The following is a 23,890-nucleotide window of genomic DNA, read 5'->3' on the forward strand; positions in this document are numbered from 1 at the left end:
ACTCTAGCAAATTGAAAACTAGACTTGCTAAGACTTTTCTAAGACCTTTCTCTCAATCAATTACTTCTCAAAAAGTTGTTGTCTCAACTGAGAATTGAGGGGTATTTATAGGCCTCAAGAGGATTCAAATTTGGGCTCCAAAATTTGAATTCTCTTTGGTTCCCGATGCTGGCGGTGCCACCGCTTGTCAGTGTCTGACACTGACAGTGGACTGGTGGTGCCACCGCCTGGCTCTCGGGTGCTGGGCGGTGCCACCGCCAGACCCTTCGGTTCACTTGGTTAGGCTTTAAATTTAACCCAAACCAAGTCTAATTTTGGACCCAGTTGGCCCCTAACCAGGATATAGGATTATCTTTTAATCCTAATCCTAATTACATGTGAACTACATAACTAAAAACATCCTAAGAAAGTTTTCAACCGTGAACTTCGAGTCTTGTTCCGGTGAGCTTTCCGACGAACTTCCGGCGGACTTCCGATATGCCCTCGGATTTCTTCCGACGGACTCCCAGCAAGCTCCCAATCTTATGATGACTTCAACGTGTCGCCGAGCCTTCTCGGTGATCTCCGTGAACCTCCGACGATCTCTTTGGCGAACTTCCGAAAATTTCGATAGGTTCCCGATTTCTTCTCGGTTGGTTCCGGCAGCATCTCCGACGATTCTTCGGACTCTTAAACGTCTATCGAACTTGACTCCGGTATTCTTGCTTTATGTTTTCTGGTTATCATAGTTAATCCTGCACACTTAACTCAATAATATAGATTAGATCAATTAACCCATCAATTGATTTTATCATCAAAATCCGAGATTCAACAATCTCTCCCTTTTTGATGATGACGATCAATTGATGACGGAGTTAAACATAACTCCCCCTATCTATATGCCATATTATGAGATGATAAAAACACTTGAATTTCATCCCATTGAATTCAAGCATAAACTGATAAGTTCTAACCGTTGAACTTATCATTATTCTCATTAAGCATAAGTAAATACGAAACTTCGATGAAAATCATTTTCAAGTCGAATGATAAGAGGCAATTTTTACTACGACAGGAGATAAAGATTTTCAACATGAATTTCATGATATAAATGTAAGGCATGATTTCATATGATCAACCAATCTAAAAACTTACAATATACTCAAAGATTTTGCAAGGCATATAAGATATTTGTATTATACAAGCTCTTGTAATTCATATAAGTCATGTTATCGATGCGCATAAGATATTTTCATTAAGTTATGCTATCAAAATGGTATAAGTCATCACTTAGCCATCACTTCTCCCCCTTTGTCATCAACAAAAAGGGAATGAGACTTGAAGCACATAATTTGTGATTATAACATCAGGAATTCAGCATTGATCATACAAAAATTCATCATTCAAAATTAAATATGCTAAAATATTTACGCAGAGTTCATCATAAAGGAAAATTTAGCATTCATCCATTTTATCAAATCTCTTCTTTCTATAAATAGCAAAAATTGTAGGTGTACAAAGAAGAGATTGTGATTAAAAAAAAATTTTCAAGTAGTAACTTCAATAAGTCAAGATCATAATTCGAATGCAAACTCATTCAAATTCAAATCATCAACTTGAAACTCATAATCAATCCATCAATTTCGAGATTCATAAAATATCATAAAATCATTAATCTTGATCAGATGGGAGTGTTTGACTCAAGATAGGATAAGGTAATTTAACGTGTCATTTAGAATCGAAAGAGAAGGATCAAATTCACCGAGGAACGGAGAGAGGATGAAAAACTTTACGGAAAATCCATTCAAACAAGTTTATTCTTGGGGACAATTTAACATACCTAATTCCCTTCTAATGAATTCAAATTGGTCTCCATTTAAAGCTTTTGTAAGTATATATGCTAATTGATGCTTTGTGTCAATGAATTCTAGAACAACATTATTATTAAGGATATGATCGCATATGAAATGATGCCTAACGTCGATGTGCTTAGTTCTAGAGTTCTGAATTTGATTTTTAGTAAGACATATGGCACTAGTATTATCACATTTTATGGGAAGGTTTTTAAAATGAATTCCATAGTCTTCTAAAGTATTTTTCATCCAAACAACTTGTGCACAGCATGCACTTGCAGCAATGTATTCGGCTTCCGCCATAGATAGTGCAACTGAATTTTATTTCTTGGAAGTCCAAGAAACAAGTGCATGTCCTAAAAATTGGCATGTTCCGGATGTACTTTTTCTATCTATCCTGCATCCGCCAAAATTGGCATCTGCATAAGCTATTAAATCGAATTTTTCAGATTTTGGATACCACAATCCTAAATTTGGAGTTCCTTTAAGATACCTAAATATTCTTTTAACACTTTTAAGATGAGATAATTTAGGATTAGATTGAAACCTAGCGTAAAATCCTACACTAAACATAATATCCGGTCTAGTCGCGGTGAGGTAGAGTAGACTACCTATCATTCCCCTATATGTTTTTTGATTGAAATTTTCACTGTTTTCATCCATATCTAACTTAGTCGCAGTACTCATAGGGGTGTTTATTGCTTTTGAATTATCCATGTTAAATCGTTTTAACAATTCTAATGTATATTTAGATTGGTTAAGAAATATACCATCACTAAGTTGTTTGATTTGTAATCCTAAAAATAAAGTTAATTCACCAACTCATTTCAAATTCATGACTCATACATTTGGCAAATGATTCACATAGTGATTCATCCGAAGAGCCAAAAATAATATCGTCAACATAAATTTGCACAATAAGAAAATTATTTTCAAAATATTTGATAAACAATGTAGTATCAACCTTGCTTTTGGTAAAATTATTTAAAATAAGAAAGGAACTAAGCCTTTCATACCAAGCTCTAGGAGCTTGTTTCAAGCCATAGAGAGCCTTAGTCAATTTGAATACATGATTAGGAAGAAGAGAATTTTCAAATCCGGGAGGTTGTTCGACATATACTTCTTCGGAAATAAAACCATTCAAGAAGGCACTTTTGACATCCATTTGAAATAGTTTAAAATTATTACTACTAGCATAGGCAAGGAGCATCCTAATGGCTTCTAATCTTGCCACAAGAGCAAAGGTTTCTTCATAGTCGATACCTTCTTCTTGGTTGAAACCTTTGGCCACTAATCTAGCCTTGTTTCTAGCCACGATACCATTTTCGTCTTGCTTATTTCTAAAGACCCATTTAGTGTCAATGACTAAATGGTCACTAGGTCTAGGAACAAGCTTCCATACCTTATTCCTCTCAAATTGATTTAATTCCTCTTGTATTGCAATAACCCAAAAATCATCTTTTAAGGCCTCGTCAATGCATTTAGGTTTGATTTAAGAAAGGAAGACAGTGTTAGCATAAAAATTCTTGAAAGAGGAACAAGTTTGAACCCCTTTTGATGTATCTCCTATAATTAGCTCCTTTGGATGAGCATCTATATACTTTCATTCCTTGGGTAAGGAAATTTCGGAATAAGGTGCATCCAAGTTGCTATTTTGAGGAGGGGGTTCATTTAAGTTCAAATTATCAAAACCAAGATCATCATCAAAATCAGTTTTCTTTAAATCAGAAATTTCATTAAAAACTACATGAATAGATTCTTCTATTACTAAGGTTCTTTTGTTAAAAACCTGAAAAGCCTTAGAAACGGAAGAGTAACCAAGAAAAATGCCTTCATCGGATTTAACATCAAATTTTCCTAAGGCATCCCTTTCATTCAAAATAAAGCATTTACAACCAAAAACTTTAAAATATGAAATATTCGGTTTTTTATTATTCCATAATTCATAGGGAGTTTTTGATAGGGATGGTCTTATTAGGACCCTATTCATGATGTAGCAAGCCGTATTTACGGCTTTGGCCCAAAAAAACTTGGGTAGACTATGTTCATTTAACATTGTTCTTGCCATTTCTTGTAGGTTTCTATTTTTTCTTTCAACTACTCCATTTTGTTGGGGATTCCTTGGAGTGGAGAAGTTGTGAATGTATCCATTAACTTCACAAAAATTTTGAAAGTCACGGTTTTGAAATTCGCCACCGTGATCACTCCGAATTGATGAAATCATGAAACATTTTTCGTTTTGGGTGAGTTTACAAAATTTAGAGAAACACTTGAAACAATCACTTTTGTGAGCTAAGAAATAGGTCCAAGTATATCTAGTATAGTCATCCACAATTACAAACGCATATTTGCTTCCTCCTAGACTTGTCGTGTCAATTGGTCCAAATAAGTCCAAATGAATCAATTGTAATGGTCTAGTGGTGCTAATTTGAGTTTTTTGTTTGAAACTAGTTTTTATTTGTTTAACTAGTTGACATGCATCGCATACTTTGTCCTTAATAAACTTTATATTTGGAATTCCTCGCACTAATTCTCTAGATGAGATCTTAGATATTAGTTTCATGCTTGCATGGCCTAGTCTCCTATGCCAAAGCCAAGCATCATCATTTAAAGCGGAGAAGCACATTTCATTACTTAGTTCATCAAGGTTGATGGTGTAGACATTATTTTGTTTTAATGCAATCATAATTATGTTATGGTTTGGTTTTTCAATAATACACACATTTGATTCAAATCTAACGATATAACCTTTATCGCATAATTGACTAACACTCAAGAGATTATGTTTCAATCCATCAACTGTTGAATCTCGGATTTTGATGATGAAATCAATTGATGGGTTAATTGATCTAATCCATATTATTGAGTTAAGTGTGCAGGATTAACTACGATAACCAGAAAACACAAAGCAAGAATACCGGAGTCAAGATCGATGGACGTTTAAGAGTCCGAAGAATCGTCGGAGATGCTGCTGGAACCAACCGAGAAGAAATCGGGAACCTATCGGAATTTTCGGAAGTTCGCCGAAGAGATTGTCGGAGGTTCACGGAGATCACCGAGAAGGCTCGGCTACTCGTTAAAGTCATCACAAGATCGGGAGCTTGATGGGAGTCCGTCGGAAGAAGTTCGTCGGAAAGCTCGCCGAAACAAGACTCGACGTTCGCGGTTGAAAGCTTGCTTAGGATGTGTTTTTGTTATGTAGTTCACTTGTAATTAGGATTAGGATTAAGAGATAATCCTATATCCTGGTTAGGGGCCAACTAGGCCCAAAGTCAGATATGGTTTGGGCTAAAATTAAGCTAAACCAGTGAAATCGGAGAGCCAGGCGGTGGCACCGCCTGGCTCGGCGGTAGCACCGCCCAGCACCCGAGAGCTGGGCGGTGACACCTCCCGGGCTGGGCGGTTGCACCTCCCAGCACCCGAACGCTGGGCGGTGACACCGCTTGGCTGGGCGGTGGCACCGCCAGCATCGGGAACCCAAAGAGAATTCAAATTTTGGAGCCCAAAATTTGAATCCTCTTGAGGCCTATAAATACCCCTCAAATCTCAGCTGAGATAACAACTTTTGAGAAGCATTTTGATTTAGAGAAAAGTCTTAGAAAGTCTTAGCAAGTCTTGTTTTCAATTTGCTAGAGAGTTCTCCTCCTTCTTTCTTATTGAAAATTTGTAAGAGGTTGAGCTATTTGTAAAAGGTTGTAAGAGGGGTATTTACCCTTCCATTTCAAGAGATTTGCTAGTGGAAGGTGGGAGCCTCATCGAAGAGGGGCCTCGCAAGTGGATGTAGGTCATTTGACCGAACCACTCTAAAATCGGCGTAATCTCTGGTTTGCATTTCATATTTGCTGTTTACATTACTGCAAACCTTCTTACATGCTTTAGTTCCTTATTACCTTTGCTGCGCAACTTCAAGAATACGCTTTCAAGTTAAGTCTTTCAAGTTCCGTTCTTATCATACAAAAGATTTTATTAAAACCGAAGTTTTAATCCGCTGCACTAATTCACCCCCCCCTCTTAGTGCCGCTCCGATCCTAACAAGTGGTATCAGAGCAAGGTTATCTCTCATACTTGGTTTAATACCCAAGAGAGATGGCTTACTCCGGCATGCAAGAGGGTCATTCTATTGCACGACCACCTTTGTTTAATGGGTCGAATTACACATATTGGAAGACTCGCATGAGGATCTTCCTCATTTCTATGGACTTTGAGCTTTGGTCTATTGTCGAGAATGGGTTTCAAAAATCTTCTCTTCCGATGAGCGAATGGAATGAATCGGAGAAGAAGGTTTTTGCTTTAAATGCAAAGGCTATGAATGCCTTGTTTTGTGCACTAGACAAAAACGAATTTAATCGTGTTTCAATTTGTGATTCGGCTTTTGATATTTGGAGAACTCTTGAGGTCACTCATGAAGGCACTAGCCGAGTGAAAGAGTCCAAAATCAACATCCTTGTGCACTCTTACGAACTTTTCCGAATGAAACCAAGTGAGTCCATCGGAGACATGTACACCCGGTTTACGGATGTCATCAATGGACTCAAAGCTCTTGGTAAAGATTTTACTAACTTTGAACTAGTAACTAAAATCTTAAGATCCCTCCCTAAAAGTTGGGATCCAAAAGTTACGGCCATTAAAGAGGCCAAAGACCTTAAAGCATTCCCTATTGAAGAACTCATTGGGTCTCTAATGACCTACGAAATGACATGTCAAGCTCATGATGAGCTCGAGAACCCCCTTCCAAAGAACAGGAAGGATATGGCACTCAAATCACAAGAAGACCACTTGAAAGGAACATCAAGTGATGAGGACAGTGACAATGACATTGCACTTTTGACTCAAAAATTTAAAAAATATTTAAGAAAGAACAAATTTAAAAATAATATAAAAAATAAATTTGAACAAAAGAAGGACCAAGTGATTTGCTATGAATACAAAAAACCGGGCCACTACAAGAACGATTGTCCTCAAGCCAAAAAGAGAACATCAAAGAAGAAGGCGCTCAAGGCAACGTGGGATGATTCAAGCGCGTCCGAAGAAGAGGAGTCCAACACCGAGCAAGTTGCTCATTACGCGCTAATGGCTTTAGGAGAAGAGGTATGTGATTTATTTAATGAAGATTTATCTTTTGAAGAACTCTCTATCGCTTTTCATGAATTATTTGATGAATGTAGAACTGTTAGCAAGAAGTTAAGTATCTTAAAGAAAGAGCATGCTTTGCTACAAGATAAGTTTGAGAATCTTCAAACTCCTCCATGCTCTAAGTGTGAGCATTTAGAAGCAATAAAAAATGAAAATTTGCTTCTTCAAGAAACCTTAAACAAGTTTAAGATTGGTAGCAAAGGATTAGATATGATCCTTGCACACAAGGGTCACATCGCAAATAGAAATGGAATTGGATTTGTAAAAGGATTACATCAAAATCCTACCACTTTCATAAAAGGACCTACATTACATATTTCCTCTTATATGAAATGCAACTTCTGTTGCAAATCCGGACATATTGCCTACAAATGTCTATTTAGGAAAATTAGTTCACAAAAATTAATATGGGTTCCTAAAGAAACTATAAAAGATTCAATAATAAATAACATAGTTAGTGGGTCAATTTTTGAGGCACCCAAAATCAAATGGGTACCTAAAAATCATCCTCTTTTGTAGACAAACCCACAAGCTAGGAGCAAGAGATGGTATCTCGATAGTGGATGCTCAAGACATATGACTGGAGATCCATCTCATTTCTCTATGCTCACTAGCAAAGAAGAAGGGTATGTCACCTTCGGAGACAACAACAAAGGCAAAATCATTGGCAAGGGAACTATTGGTAACAAATTTAGTTTTTCCATTGATGATGTTTTACTAGTTGATGGATTAAAACACAATCTCTTAAGTATTAGTCAACTATGCGATAAAGGTTATATCGTTAGATTTGAATCAAATATGTGCATTATTGAAAAACCAAATCATAACATGACTATGATTGCTTTAAAACAAAATAATGTCTATACCATCAATCATGATGAACTAAGTAATGAAACGTGTTTCTGCGCCGTAAATGATGATGCTTGGCTTTGGCATAGGAGATTAGGTCATGCAAGCATGAAAACAATATCTAAAATCTCATCTCAAGAATTAGTACGAGGGATTCCGAATATGAAGTTTATTAAGGATAAGGTATGCGATGCATGTCAACTAGGCAAACAAATAAAAACAAGCTTCAAACCAAAAAATCAAATTAGCACCACTAGACCATTACAATTGATCCATTTGGACTTATTTGGACCAATTGATACAACAAGTCTAGGTGGAAGCAAATATGTTTTTGTGATTGTGGATGACTACTCTAGATACACTTGGACCTATTTCTTAGCTCACAAAAGTGATTGCTTCAAGTGTTTCTCTAAATTTTGTAAACTCACTCAAAACGAAAAAGGCTTCATGATTTCATCAATTCGGAGTGATCACGGTGGTGAATTCCAAAACCGTGACTTTCAAAATCTTTGCGAAGTTAATGGGTGCAATCATAACTTCTCAACTCCAAGAAATCCTCAACAAAATGGAGTAGTTGAAAGGAAAAATAGAAACCTACAAGAAATGGCAAGAACTATGTTAAATGAACATAATTTACCCAAATATTTTTGGGCCGAAGCCGTAAATACGGCTTGTTACATCATGAATAGGGTCCTAATAAGACCATCTCTATCAAAAACTCCCTATGAATTATGGAATAACAAAAAACCAAATATTTCTTATTTTAAAGTTTTTGGTTGTAAATGCTTCATTTTAAATGAAAAGGATGCCCTAGGTAAATTTGATGCTAAATCCGATGTAGGCATTTTTCTTGGTTACTCCTCCGTTTCTAAGGCCTTTCGTGTCTTTAACAAAAGGACCTTAGTAATAGAAGAGTCTATTCATGTAGTTTTTAATGAAATTTCTGATTTAAAGAAAAATGATTTTGATGATGATCTTGGTTTTGATAATTTGAATTTAAACGAACCCCCTCCTCAAAATAGCCATTTGAATGCATCTTCTTCCGGAATTTCTTTACCCAAAGAATGGAAGTATGTAGATGCTCATCCAAAGGAGCTAATTATAGGAGATACAACAAAAGGGGTTCAAACTCGTTCTTCTTTCAAGAATTTTTGTGCTAACGCCGCTTTCCTTTCTCAAATTGAACCTAAATGCATTGACGAAGCCTTAAAAGATGATTTTTGGGTCATTGCAATGCAAGAAGAATTGAACCAATTTGAGAGGAATGAGGTATGGAAGCTTATTCCTAGACCAAGTGACCACTTAGTCATAGGTACTAAGTGGGTCTTTAGAAACAAGCAAGACGAAAATGGTATCGTGGTTAGAAACAAGGCTAGATTAGTGGCCAAAGGTTTCAACCAAGAAGAAGGTATCGATTACGAAGAAACCTTCGCTCCCGTGGCTCGATTAGAAGCCATAAGGATGCTCCTTGCCTATGCTAGTAGTAATAATTTTAAACTATTTCAAATGGATGTCAAAAGTGCTTTCTTGAATGGTTTTATTTTTGAAGAAGTATATGTCGAACAACCTCCCAGATTTGAAAATTCTCTTCTTCCTAATCATGTATTCAAATTGACTAAAGCTCTCTATGGCTTGAAACAAGCTCCTAGAGCTTGGTATGAAAGGCTTAGTTCCTTTCTTATTTTAAATAATTTTACCAAAGGCAAGGTTGATACTACATTGTTTATTAAACATTTTGAAAATAATTTTCTTATTTTACAAATTTATGTTGACGATATTATTTTTGGCTCTTCGGATGAATCACTATGTGAATCATTTGCCAAATGTATGAGTCATGAATTTGAAATGAGTTTAATGGGTGAATTAACTTTCTTTTTAGGATTACAAATCAAACAACTTAGTGATGGTATATTTCTTAACCAATCCAAATATACATTAGAATTGTTAAAACGATTTAACATGGATAATTCAAAAGCAATAAACACCCCAATGAGTACTGCGACTAAGTTAGATATGGATGAAAATAGTGAAAATTTTGATCAAAAAATATATAGGGGAATGATAGGTAGTCTACTCTACCTCACCGCGACTTGACTAGATATTATGTTTAGTGTAGGACTTTGCACTAGGTTTCAATCTAATCCTAAATTATCTCATCTAAAGAGTGTTAAAAGAATATTTAGGTATCTTAAAGGAACTCCAAATTTAGGATTGTGGTATCCAAAATCTGAAAAATTCGATCTAATAGCTTATGCAGATGCCGATTTTGACGGATGTAGGATAGATAGAAAAAGTACATCCGGAACATGCCAATTTTTAGGACATGCACTTGTTTCTTGGACTTCCAAGAAACAAAATTCAGTTGCACTATCTACGGCGGAAGCCGAATACATTGCTGCAAGTGCATGTTGTGCACAAGTCATTTGGATGAAAAATACATTAGAAGACTATGGAATTCACTTTAAAAACATTCCCATAAAATGTGATAATACTAGTGCCATATGTCTTACTAAAAATCCAATTCAGCACTCTAGAACTAAGCACATCGACGTTAGGCATCATTTCATACGCGATCATGTCCTTAACAATGATGTTGTTCTAGAATTCATTGACACAAAGCATCAATTAGCAGATATATTTACAAAAGCTTTGAACGAAGATCAATTTGAATTCATTAGAAGGGAATTAGGCATGTTAAATTGTCCCTAAAATGAGCTTCACGAAAAATGACTCGTCCTTTTCCTTTCTTTTGTGGATTTGATTTCTTCCTTCTTCTTCAATTCAAAATGATCCATTAAAGTATAACTTATGATCTTGAGGGAAGAAGCTAAACAAAAGGGAGGAAGAAAAATTTTTTTTTCTTTCCTCAGCGGGATGCCAGCGGTGGCACCGCCAGATCCGGCGGTGACACCGCTCGGTTTGGCGGTGGCACCGACCGAGCGACCCTTATTAACCCGAGGGGTTAGGGCCGGCGGTGACACCGCCGCCAACCGAAAAAAGGGCTCTCAAAACCCTCTCCCATTCCCTCTAAACCTCATTCTAACTCTTAGAAGCATTGGAGAAGGATTCTTGGTGGTCCAAGCTTTCCATCTCTCAACATAATCTCCACAAGGTAACACTTGAAATCCCTCTTTTTGGTATCCTATTCCCTCTTTTCTTTCTTCTTTCCCTTGCTTATTTTTCACAATTCCATCATCATCTTATCTAGATAATGGCTCCTAAGAGATCAAAAGGAAAAAGGATTGAAGGAGATTCATTTGACCATGATCTTTTTAGATCAAAAGAGGTAGCCCTTAGCTTTCCAAAATTTGAAACACGATGTATCCATAAGGGAAAATACGTTGATCTGGATGAACTAGAGGACTTAGAACCCATTAGGTGGTTTGCACACCTAGAAGCTCTACCTCTACTACAAATAGATGAACCAATCTATCCGCGATTAGTTAGATTGTTCTATGCCAACCTATATGAGGACAACGATAGCCTAAGCACTTACCTTCTAGGAACACCCATTAGAATATTTGACAGCACTATTTGTGAGCTAATTGGCATAACTGAAAAAGATAGGGGATGCTATTTTAAAGGAAAATGGGACGTCAACACAATAGGAGCAACCTATACCGAAGCCGTAGAAACAATCTTTGCAAATCCAAACCTTGACTTCCTACCCAAGAGCTGTGAACACTTACTGCCTTTCAATTCTAAAATTCTTCATCATATTATCACAAGCATCATATTCCCCAAACAATTTCATCTTGACGAAATAAGTCAAATAGAGATAGGAACCATGTATTGGATTATGACCGGTCAGCATAATTGTTTTGGGTACTTAATTCGCCAACACATGCAGGATATTATGGCCAAAGATACTATATTGCCATATGGGAGGTTAATCACTAGATTTCTTCATGCCTATAACATTTGCATTCCACCCGATGAAGAATCTATTCAAAATGATCGATATAACATAATAAATAAAAACCTACTGAAAAGACTTAGGTGCACTTTTAGCAATGGCATATGGGTTAGGCAGCCTAGAAGGACGGATCCAATTCCTCAACCAATAGAACACCCCGAAACACCAATTCTTATGGGAAATGAATCTCCTTCTCCTAGTCCCTTTGGCACAGCACCTTCAGCTCCTGTTTCCTCCTCTGAAGATCTCATTATGGCGGAACTGTCTCAGATCAAATCTCAGCAAGTTCAAATTCAGAATCAACAAGTTGAAATTTTGAAGACACTACGACAAATGAATGAAAAAATAGATATCCTGTATCAGCACTGTGGATTACCTTCTAAGGATTAAATTGATGTATCTTTTATTCAGTTCTGTTTGCTTTTAACAACAAGTTCAAAGTTTGTCATCGATTGAACGATAACTGATCCTTCCTTTTTAACTACTGTTTTGATCTGTATAAATGATGATGTCTTTTGGATAAAATATTTCTGGCAAATTTGAATGATGAACTTTGGTTCCTATTAAATGCTAAACCTTTTTTCTATGATCATCAATTAGCTGGCTTGTCTCTTTTTGTTGATGACAAAGGGGGAGAAGTAATGACTAAGTGATGACTTACACCATAACAATAGCATGACTTATATGAATTACAAAAACTTGTGTGATATGAATGTCTTATATGCCTTGCAAAATCCTTGAAAATATCGCAAGATTGATTGATCATATTGAAGGCATGCCTAAGTTTACATCATGAAATTCATGTTGAAAATCTTCATCTTCTATCGTAGTAAAAATTGTCTCTTATCATGATTTTCATCGAAGTTTTGTATTTACTATTGCTTAATGAGAATGACGATAAGTTCTACGGTTAGAACTTATCGGTTTATGCTTGAATTCTATGGATGGAATTCAAGTGTTTTCATCTTCTCATAATATGGCATATAGATAGGGGGAGTTATGTTTAACTCCGTCATCAATTGATTGTCATCATCAAAAAGGGGGAGATTGTTGAATCTCGGATTTTGATGATGAAATCAATTGATGGGTTAATTGATCTAATCCATATTATTGAGTTAAGTGTGCAGGATTAACTATGATAACCAGAAAACACAAAGCAAGAATACCGGAGTCAAGATCGATGGACGTTTAAGAGTCCGAAGAATCGTCGGAGATGTTGCCGGAACCAACTGAGAAGAAATCGGGAACCTATCGGAATTTTCGGAAGTTCGCCGAAGAGATCGTCGGAGGTTCACGGAGATCACCGAGAAGGCTCGGCTACTCGTTAAAGTCATCACAAGATCGGGAGCTTGATGGGAGTCCATCGGAAGAAGTTCGTCGGAAAGCTCGCCGAAACAAGACTCGACGTTCGCGGTTGAAAGCTTGCTTAGGATGTGTTTTTGTTATGTAGTTCACTTGTAATTAGGATTAGGATTAAGAGATAATCCTATATCCTGGTTAGGGGCCAACTGGGCCCAAAGTCAGATATGGTTTGGGCTAAAATTAAGCCAAACTAGTGAAATCGGAGAGCCAGGCGGTGGCACCGCCTGGCTGGGCGGCACCCGAGAGCTGGGCAGTGACACCTCCCGGGCTGGGCGGTTGCACCTCCCAGCACCCGAACGCTGGGCGGTGACACCGCTTGGCTGGGCGGTGGCACCGCCAGCATCGGGAACCCAAAGAGAATTCAAATTTTGGAGCCCAAAATTTGAATCATCTTGAGGCCTATAAATACCCCTCAAATCTCAGCTGAGATAACAACTTTTGAGAAGCATTTTGATTGAGAGAAAAGTCTTAGAAAGTCTTAGCAAGTCTTGTTTTCAATTTGCTAGAGAGTTCTCCTCCTTTCTTATTGAAAATTTGTAAGAGGTTGAGCTATTTGTAAAAGGTTGTAAGAGGAGTATTTACCCTTCCATTTCAAGAGATTTGCTAGTGGAAGGTGGGAGCCTCATCGAAGAGGGGCCTCGCAAGTGGATGTAAGTCATTTGACCGAACCACTCTAAAATCGGCGTAATCTCTGGTTTGCATTTCATATTTACTGTTTACATTACTGCAAACCTTCTTACATGCTTTAGTTCCTTATTACCTTTGCTGCGCAACTTCAAGAATACGCTTTCAAGTTAAGTCTTTCAAGTTCCATTCTTATCATACGAAAGATTTTATTAAAACCGAAGTTTTAATCCGCTGCACTAATTCACCCCCCCCTCTTAGTGCCGCTCCGATCCTAACATCAACTAGTAAGACATCATCAATAGAAAATTTTAATTTGTTACCTATGGTTCCCTTGCCAATGATTTTGCCTTGGTTGTTGTCTCCGAAGGTGACGTACCCTTCTTCTTTGCTGGTGAGCACAGAGAAATAAGATGGATCTCCAGTCATATGTCTTGAGCATCCACTATCTAGATACCATCTCTTGTTCCTAGCTTGTGATGGTGTATGTTTCTACAAGAAGGGATTATTTTTAGGTACCCATTTTCTTTTGGGTGCCTTAAAAACTGATTTAACTTGTTCATCATATTGCATAGAATTGATCATGGTTCCTTTAGGAACCCAAATTAGTTTGTTCGGACTAATTTTCTTGAATGGACATTTATAAGTTTTATGTCCATATTTGTAACAAAAGTTACAATTGCTTTGGTGCCGAACATGTAAGACAGGGCCTTTAATGAAGGTGGTTGGATTTTGGTGAGGACTTCTCAAAATTCGATTCCACTTCTTTTAGGAACGTGACCCTTATTTGTAAGGATCATGTTCAAAGACTTACTACCAACCTCGAATTTCTTCAAGGTGTCCTTAAGTAGCAAGTTCTCCTTTTGAAGAGTTTCTAGATCATGACATTTTATACATGGAGCTAAACTATCATGATATTCAGTCTTTAATTTATCGAAATTACAAGTGAGACTATCATGCTCCTTTTTTAGCAATTTGTATTTTCTACTAATTGTCTTGCATTCATCAAATAACTCATGGAAGGTATTTAATAATTCATGATATGGTAAATCTACATTAATTAAATCCGTTACCTCTTCTCCGATGGCCATTAGAGCGTAATGAGCAACTTGCTCGGTGTTGGACTCCTCTTCTTCGGACGTGCTTGAATCATCCCACGTTGCCTTGAGCGCCTTCTCCTTTGATGGTCTCTTTTTGGCTTGAGGACAATCGTTCTTGTAGTGTCCCGATTTTTTGCACTCATAGCAAATCACTTGGTCCTTCTTGTGTTCAAATTTATTTTTTATATTATTTTTAAATTTATTCTTTCTTAAATATTTTTTAAATTTTTGAGTCAAAAGTGCAATGTCATTGTCACTGTCCTCATCACTTGATGTTCCTTTCAAGTGATCTTCTTGTGATGTGAGTGCCATATCCTTCCTGTTCTTTGGAAGGGGGTTCTCGAGCTCGTCATGAGCTTGACATATCATTTCGTAGGTCATTAGAGACCTAATAAGTTCTTCAAGAGGGAATGTTTTAAGGTTTTTGGCCTCTTGAATGGTCGTAACTTTTGGATCCCAACTTTTAGGGAGGGATCTTAAGATTTTAGTTACTAGTTCAAAGTTAGTAAAATCTTTACCAAGAGCTTTGAGTCCATTGATGACATCCGTGAACCGGGTGTACATGTCTTCGATGGACTCACTTGGTTTCATTCGGAAAAGTTCGTAAGAGTGCATAAGGATGTTGATTTTGGACTCTTTCACTCGGCTAGTGCCTTCATGAGTGACCTCAAGAGTTCTCCAAATATCAAAAGCCGAATCACAAATTGAAATACGATTAAATTCATTTTTGTCTAGTGCACAAAATAAGGCATTCACAGCCTTTGCGTTTAAAGCAAAAACCTTCTTCTCCGATTCATTCCATTCGCTCATCGGAAGAGAGGATTTTTTAAATCCGTTTTCGACAATAGTCCAAAGCTCGAAATCTATGGAAATGAGGAAGATCCTCATACGAGTCTTCCAATAAGTATAATCCGACCCATTAAACATGGGTGGACGTGTGATAGAATGACCCTCATGTATGCCGGAGTAAGCCATCTCTCTTAGGTATCAAACCAAATATGAGAGTGAGCCTGGATCTGATACCAATTGTTAGGATTGGAGCGGCACTAAGAGGGGGGGGGTGAATTAGTGCATCGGATTAAAACTTTCGTTTCGACAAATCTTTTGATACGATAATAATCGAACTTGAAAAGCTTAACTTAAACGCGTGTTCATAAAGATATGCAGCAAAGGTAATGAGGAAATGAAGCACTTAAGAAGGTTTGCAGTAATGTAAATAGCAATAAGAAAATGCAAACCAGAGATCACGCCGATTTTAAAGTGGTTCGGTCAAATGACCTACATCCACTTGCAAGGCCCCTCTTCGATGAGGCTCCCACCTACCACTAGCAAATCTCTTGAAGGGGAAGGGCAAATACCCCTCTTACAACTTTTTACAAGCGGTTCACACTCTTACAAATTTTCAGCAAGAAAGAAGGAGGTGAACACTCTAGCAAATTGAAAACTAGACTTGCTAAGACTTTTCTAAGACCTTTCTCTCAATCAATTGCTTCTCAAAAAGTTGTTATCTCAACTGAGAATCGAGGGGTATTTAGAGGCCTAAAGAGGATTCAAATTTGGGCTCCAAAATTTGAATTCTCTTTGGTTCCCGATGCTGGTGGTGCCACCGCTTGTCAGTGGCGGTGCCACCGCCTATTAGTGTCTGACACTGACAATGGACTGGCGGTGCCACCGCCCAGCCAAGCGGTGCCACCGCCTGGCTCTCGGGTGCTGGGCGGTGCCACCGCCAGACCCTTCAGTTCACTTGGTTGGGCTTTAAATTTAGCCCAAACCAAGTCTAATTTTGGGCCCAGTTGGCCCCTAATCAAGATATAGGATTATCTTTTAATCCTAATCCTAATTACATGTGAACTACATAACTAAAAACGTCCCAAGCAAGTTTTCAACCGCGAACTTCGAGTCTTATTCCGGCGAGCTTTCCGACGAACTTCCGACGGACTTCCGATATGCCCTCGGATTTCTTCCGATGGACTCCCAGCAAGCTCTCGATCTTGTGACGACTTCAACGAGTAGCCGAGTCTTCTTGGTGATCTCCGCGAACCTCCGATGATCTCTTTGGCGAACTTCCGAAAATTCCGACAGGTTCCCGATTTCTTCTCGGTTGGTTCCGGCAGCATCTCCGACGATTCTTCGGACTCTTAAACGTCCATCGAACTTGACTTCGGTATTCTTGCTTTATGTTTTCTGGTTATCGTAGTTAATCCTGCATACTTAACTCAATAATATGGATTAGATCAATTAACCCATCAATTGATTTTATTATCAAAATCCGAGATTCAACACAATCTCTAGAATTTCCCTCCTCTAAATTCTAAGTGTTAGAATTCTGTTTAGAGAGGAGAGTAAGTGCTTGTAAGGGTTGTCTCCTAAACCTAGTAAAAGGAGAACAGGGGTGTAAGAAGGAGGTTGATCTTCACCTAGTAAAGGAAGATCGTTAGTGGATGCCGGTGGCCTCGATGGAAGAGGAATCAGAGGAGTGGATATAAGTCACGATTGACCGAACCACTATAAACTGTCGTCTTCTCTGGTTTACATTTTATTCTTGCCATTTATATACTGCAAACTATTTAGATAGTCACTACGCTTCCTTACGCTTCCATGTTATTAACTTTCTGAAATCGATTTTCAACGTAAACGATTTGTATCGCACGAAGGTTTTTTAAACCGACATAGTTTTTACGTTACACTAATTCACACCCCCCCCCCCCTCTTAGTGCTCTTGAAAATAATTTTCTTATTATTCAAATTTATGTTGATGATATTATTTTCGGTTCCACGAATGAATCTTTATGCAAATCATTTGCCAAAAGTATGAACCAAGAGTTTGAAATGAGTTTAATGAGTGAATTAACTTTCTTTTTAGGCTTGCAAATCAAACAATTTAATGATGGCATTTTTATGAGTCAAACAAAATATACATTAGACTTGCTAAAACGATTTAATATGGATAGTTCAAAGACTATTAATACTCCTATGAGTACCTTCACTAAGTTAGACATTGACGAAGGTAGAGAAACCTTTGATCAAAAAGCTTATAGAGGTATGATAGGTAGTTTACTATATCTCACCGCAACTAGACCAGACATCATGTTTAGCATAGGACTTTGTGCTAGGTTTCAATATAACCCTAAGCAATCTCATTTAAAAGTTTTTAAAATGATTTTTAGATACCTAAAAAGAACTCATAAACTGGGATTATGGTATCCAAAATCTAAAAATTTTGAATTGCTTGGTTATGCTGATGTTGATTTTGTTGGCTATCAAATAGATAGAAAAAGCACATCCGGAACATGTCAATTTTTAGGACACGCACTTGTCTCTTGGTCTTCCAAGAAAGAAAACTCGATTGCATTATCCATAACCGAAGCTGAGTATATTGCAGCAAGTGCATGCTGTGCTCAAGTTATATGGCTAAAAAACACTTTAGAGGATTATGGAATTCACTTAAAGATTATACATATAAAGTGTGATAACACAAGTATAATATGTTTAACGAAAAATCATATTCAGTACTCTAGAACTAAACATATTGATATTAGGCATCACTTTATATGAGATCATATTGATAATCATGATGTAATTTTAGAATTCATTGATACAAAACATCAATTGGCCGATATCTATACAAAACCTTTAAATGAAGAAAAAATTGATTTCATTAGAAGGGAGATAGGAATGTTAAATTGTCTGAATACATGAGTTTATTATATTTCTTTTTCGGACTATCCTTCTCTTAATGTATTTTATGAATGGGGCTTTCATGAATCTATTTCGTTTTTATCTTCCTTGGTATCAAGTTTACTTCATACCCTTGCTCTATCAGTTAATGATTTTTGATACACTTAATCACTTCATGGATTTCATTGACAAATACATCTTTCACGGGTTTAACTCTTGTGAATTTTTAATGAGAAATGGTTTTGAATTATGAAGTTCTATTCTTGAATTTCTTTTTTCATGTGATACTCCTCTCCCATGAATTCTTTCCTATTCTTCTCATGAAATATAAATTTTATGAATTATAATGAATATCTTGATCCTTGAAAGATGAATATTAGTGAGTGATGATTACTTGTAAGAATGACAATCTGATTTCATATGATATTTTGAATTAAATCATTTCACAAATTCGATTGGATTCCCTCCTTACTTCCTTCCTCTTCTTCATGCAAAGTTTTGATAACAAGGGAGAGAATCTATCTCTTTAATATTGATAACTTTTGATGTTGCTATGATCACTTTAATGTTGATAACTTTTGATGTTAAGAACTTTTGAATGTTACCATGCAACGATGCAATATCGATTGGATAAAATAGTGTGAAACTTGCTTGAATTTTTACCATACTTACATCGTTGAATTGTTCTCCTTTTTGTTAATGACAAAGGGGGAGAAATGATACCAAAAGATGGCAAAATTGATGACCAATTGGCATTGACATTGTAAATATATGCAATTTTTCTTACCGTAAATATGCTTGTATCTTATCATAAATACTTGAAATATGATTGGTATCGTCAAATACAAATACTTGAAAAATATCAAATGTTTACTTGAAATATATCGTAATGTGGCATAATTACTTATGTGGCATGATTACTTTTAAATGTTTCATTCCTAGTATCATGCTTGATTTCGTATCAAATTGTTATGATGAGGTATCATGAGCTTAACTTGCTATTTACAATTGATACCATGATGAATTATTATTCGTATCATCTTTCAAAATTTGAAAATGGATACATGGTATCATATTTTGAATCGGTAAATCATGATAAGTATCATGTCATGCATGATTGAATAATAACTTATCAGTTTGATGCTTGAATTCAAAAGCCTTGAATTCAAAAATATCTTTTCTCAAAATATGGCATATAGATAGGGGGAGTTAAGATTAACTCCACCAATTGGTTGTCATCATAAAAAAGGAGAAGATTGTTAAATCTCGGATTTTGATGATGAAATCAATTGGTGAATTGTTTGACATAATCTATGTGTTGAGATAAGTGTGCAGGATTAACTATGATAGCAGTAAGGTATAAAGCAGATGATGGGCCAGAGTCGAAGATTCAGACGATGTATCGGAAGTGTATCGGGAGCTCGCCGAGAGTTTGTCGGAAGTTCACAGGAGGCTTGTCGAAAGATCGCTGAGAGCTCACCAAAAGATTGTCAAGAGTTCATCGAACAATCGCCGTGAGTTCATTGGGAGTTCGCCCGAAGCTCGCTGGAAGTTTCATCGAGAAGTTCGCCGAAAGAAAAATTGACATACCGGACTAATTACTTGCCTTAATCGTCGTTAGAACCATAAGTTGAGTTAGGATTGGGAGGTAATTCCACTTACTCAATCAGGGGCCAATTGGGCCCTTAACAGAACTGAATTGGGCCAGAATGAATAGCCCATTCAGCACCTGAAACCACGACCGGCAGTGGCACCGCTTGGCAGACCCGTTCTCCTCGGTGTTTTGGGTGGTGGTACCACCAGCAGTTAATGTTGCCAGTGGTTGTACTACCATTTTCAGGTGATGGTACCACCAGAGCTCCGTCTCGAGCTCTGTTAAGCGGTCGTATCGCCCAAACTGGGCAGTGATACCACCTAGTGTTAGGTGTCAAGCGGTGGTACCGTTAGTACCCCAAAAAATCAGGATAAAACACTTTTTGGCTCCAATTTTGAAGCCATTGGGGCCTATACATACCTCACCCTTTTCTACATGAAAGAGCATGAAAGTGCTGGCATAATCTTGAATTTTTGAAGTGTTAAAATGTTATAAAAGTGCCAGAGTCCTCCTCCTTCCTTTCTAAGTGTTGAGATCTGTTAGAACCCTTGCAGATTCTAAACTTGGGGTTGATCTCTTTAGGGGATCGGCCTCCTTGGAACTCTATAGGGGTTCCTCCCTCCAAGTTGCTGCTCAAAGGCTGCAGAAAAGATTCATCTATTGCTTAAGAAAAGAGAAGGAATACATGGCTATTTATAGGGCTTCTAAACCTTAACTCCTAATAGGACTCCTACTTAAGACTCTTACTTCTAACCAACTCCTAATATGACTCCTAGTCAAGACTCCTATTCCCTTACAACTCCTAATTCTTCTCTAAGAAAACACCTCCTACATGAATGCCCCTCTCAATTAGGACTCTCCTAGCTAGAGTCCTAACAGAATGTCCCTCTCAATTAGGACTCTCCAAGCTAGAGTCCTAACAGACCCGCCCTCTTCAAATCAGCCTTGTCCTCGAGGCTGATGATTCCTGAATTCTGGGAATTTGATCTTCAAGTCGTCATAGTTCTCCCAAGTGGCATCTTCTATTGGTAGGTTCGCCCACTGTATTAGCACTTCATTAGTGGGTCGTCGTCGTCGAGTCACGATCCGTCGATCAATAATGGCACTTGGCTGGGTCTGGAGTTCTATTTGGGTAGTCATATTTGGTGCGTGGCTTTGGGCTGTCTCCAAGCACCTATTTAAAACTTCCATCTGGCTGTTAGTTTGCGAGTGATATGTCGTACTCCTTTTCAATTTAGTACCCTGCATATGGAATAACTTTGTCCAAAATCTGCTCTTGAAGATGCAAGTAGAATTTGTCACAAGCACAATGCGTCCCTTATAGCATAATTCTTTTGAGTCCTGATTGTAATGAGCCACGGAGCTTGGTGCTTCCTCTAATTTTTTTTGTATCTTACTGGTCTCCAAATCTTTCTGCCATTCCATCTTAATATCCTCAAGGAAGTCGCTGGTTGGAAGTAAAACGACCGAAAATTCAGCTTGCTCAAGTAGCTGTGAAAGCGCATCTGCAACAACATTCTCTTTCCACCTTTTGTAAGTTATTTCATAATAAAATCCAAGAAGTTTTGTTACCCAGTTTTGCTGCTTGGGGGAAGATATCTTCTGCTCCAAGAGATATTTTAGGCTTTTATGGTCGGTCTTGATTTGAAAGTATCGCCTGATCAAGTACGATCTCCACCTCGTTGCTGCGTGCATAATGGCGAGCATCTCCTTATCATATGTTAACATGTTTTGATAGGGGGGAGACAATGTCTTTCTAATATATGTGAGTGATCAACCATCTTCCATGAGAACGTCTCCCATTCTGTCTCCAGATGCATCGGCCTTAATGATGAAGGGTCGGTTGAAATATGGTAGCGTTAGCACCGGCGTCGTCGTTATGGCTGCCTTAAGTTTGTCGAAGGCAGTGGAGGCTCTGTCCGACCATTGGAAGACATCTTTTTCCAGTAAGGAAGTAAGTGGTGCACTGATCTTTCCATAGTTTTTCACGAACTTACGGTAGTAGCCTATTAAACCCAAAAAGCCATATAGCAATTTTATGTTCCTCGGGGTAGGCCAGTTTTGCATTGATATGCCCAAGATATGATATGATATGCCCACCGTCACACCGTCACTTCAATTTTGAAGGGGTCCACCATCACACCTTCCTCTGATATGATATGCCCAAGATATTTCACCTTTTGTTGAAGAAAGTAAAAATTCGTAGTGGCCGTTGTGTGTTCGAAAGGCGGTTTTCGATATGACTTCTTCATACACTCGTATTTGATAATACCCGGATCGAAGGTCCAGCTTTGTGAAGATTTGTGCTCCCTTTCATCTTGCAATTCATCTACTATTGGAATAAGGTATTTATTCTTGATGGTTATGCCATTGAGAGCTCGGTAATCAACGCATATTCGCCATGTTCCGTCCTTCTTGTGTACAAGTAGCACCGGTGAAAAGTAGAGGTTGCAACTTGGCCGAATAACTCATGTTTCAAGCATCTCTTTTAAAATCCTTTCTATTTCATCATTCTGGAGATGTGGATACCGATATGACTGAGTATTTGCTAGAGATTTGACTAGAAAAATCATTATACAATGATCATGCCGATTGGTTGTGCGGCTCGTCAAATATATCTGAAAATTCAGCAAGCAAAGGAAATAGGTTTGGAACTTCAAATTCTATTGGCTCTCCTTTAATTTGCTGCTCAAGTTGTACCAAAAAGCCCCTACATGCTTTATGCAAAACCTTCTCCATTTGTTGTGTGCAAATCATCGTTATGTCACCCTCACGTTTCCCATGCAGTATCACCCGTTTCTCCTTACTGTAAAATTTTATAAATAATTACATAAAATTTCAAGAAATATCACCTAATGTCATCAACCATTTAATTCTGAGTATGGCCTCATGATCATCAAGAGGTAGGAGGAAGAAATCTGCAATTATCTCTTGGTCCTGCAGCAACAGTTTCACCTGTGGACACCTATGATCACACTTCAAAATCCATCCGTTGGCGACCTTAACGACAAACCTGCTGCAATTCTCAATAGATAAGTTCATATGGATAGCAACCTTACTGTTTAGGAAGTTATTAGTGCTGCCCGTGTCGATGAGAACAGTGATCGGTTGTTGTTTGAGAAGGCCTCCAACTTTCATCGTTTGCGGGTTTGAGTAGCCAGCTAGTGTATGTACCGTAACTTCGGTCGGTTGTGGCTCTTCTTCTGCATCTTTTTCTTCATGTTCAAGGCTCTCTTCTGAATGTTCAATGACCTCTTCTTCTATCGGTTCAATCATAAGAAGTCATCCTTTACGACAGCGATGCTCACGGCTCCACGGCTCGTCACAATGCCAACATAACCCCTTCGCATATCGCTCCCGAAGCTCTTCTCTTGTTAACCTCTTTGGTGTAGGGACTTGGTCAATAGTAGGGGGGGCTGAGGGCTTCAATATTACTGGTTGAGGAGCGACCCTAGTCCTCCGAGCTTCATGGTTCAATTGCTCCTCTTGATGTCGTGCGAAAGAGATGGCTGCCATAAGCGTATACGGTTGTCGCGCTTTAACTTCTCCTCGGATCTCCGGCTTCAAGCCCTCAATGAAGGTCCTCAATAGCTATTTTTGAGACTAATCATGAGTTTGATTAGATAACCTTTCAAACCTGGTTTGGTACTCCTGAATGGTGGAAGTTTGTCAGATCTTTGCTAGTTGTCCATCAATATTCTCGTAATCGGTTGGTCTGAAGCGGATCAGCAGTCCTTCTTTGAATTGTTGCCATGAAAGGACTCCATAAGTATGTTCAAACCAGTCAAACCACTGTATATCA

This window comes from Musa acuminata, chromosome BXJ3-8, assembly GCF_036884655.1.
Source record: "Musa acuminata AAA Group cultivar baxijiao chromosome BXJ3-8, Cavendish_Baxijiao_AAA, whole genome shotgun sequence".
In the NCBI taxonomy this organism is placed as follows: domain Eukaryota; kingdom Viridiplantae; phylum Streptophyta; class Magnoliopsida; order Zingiberales; family Musaceae; genus Musa; species Musa acuminata.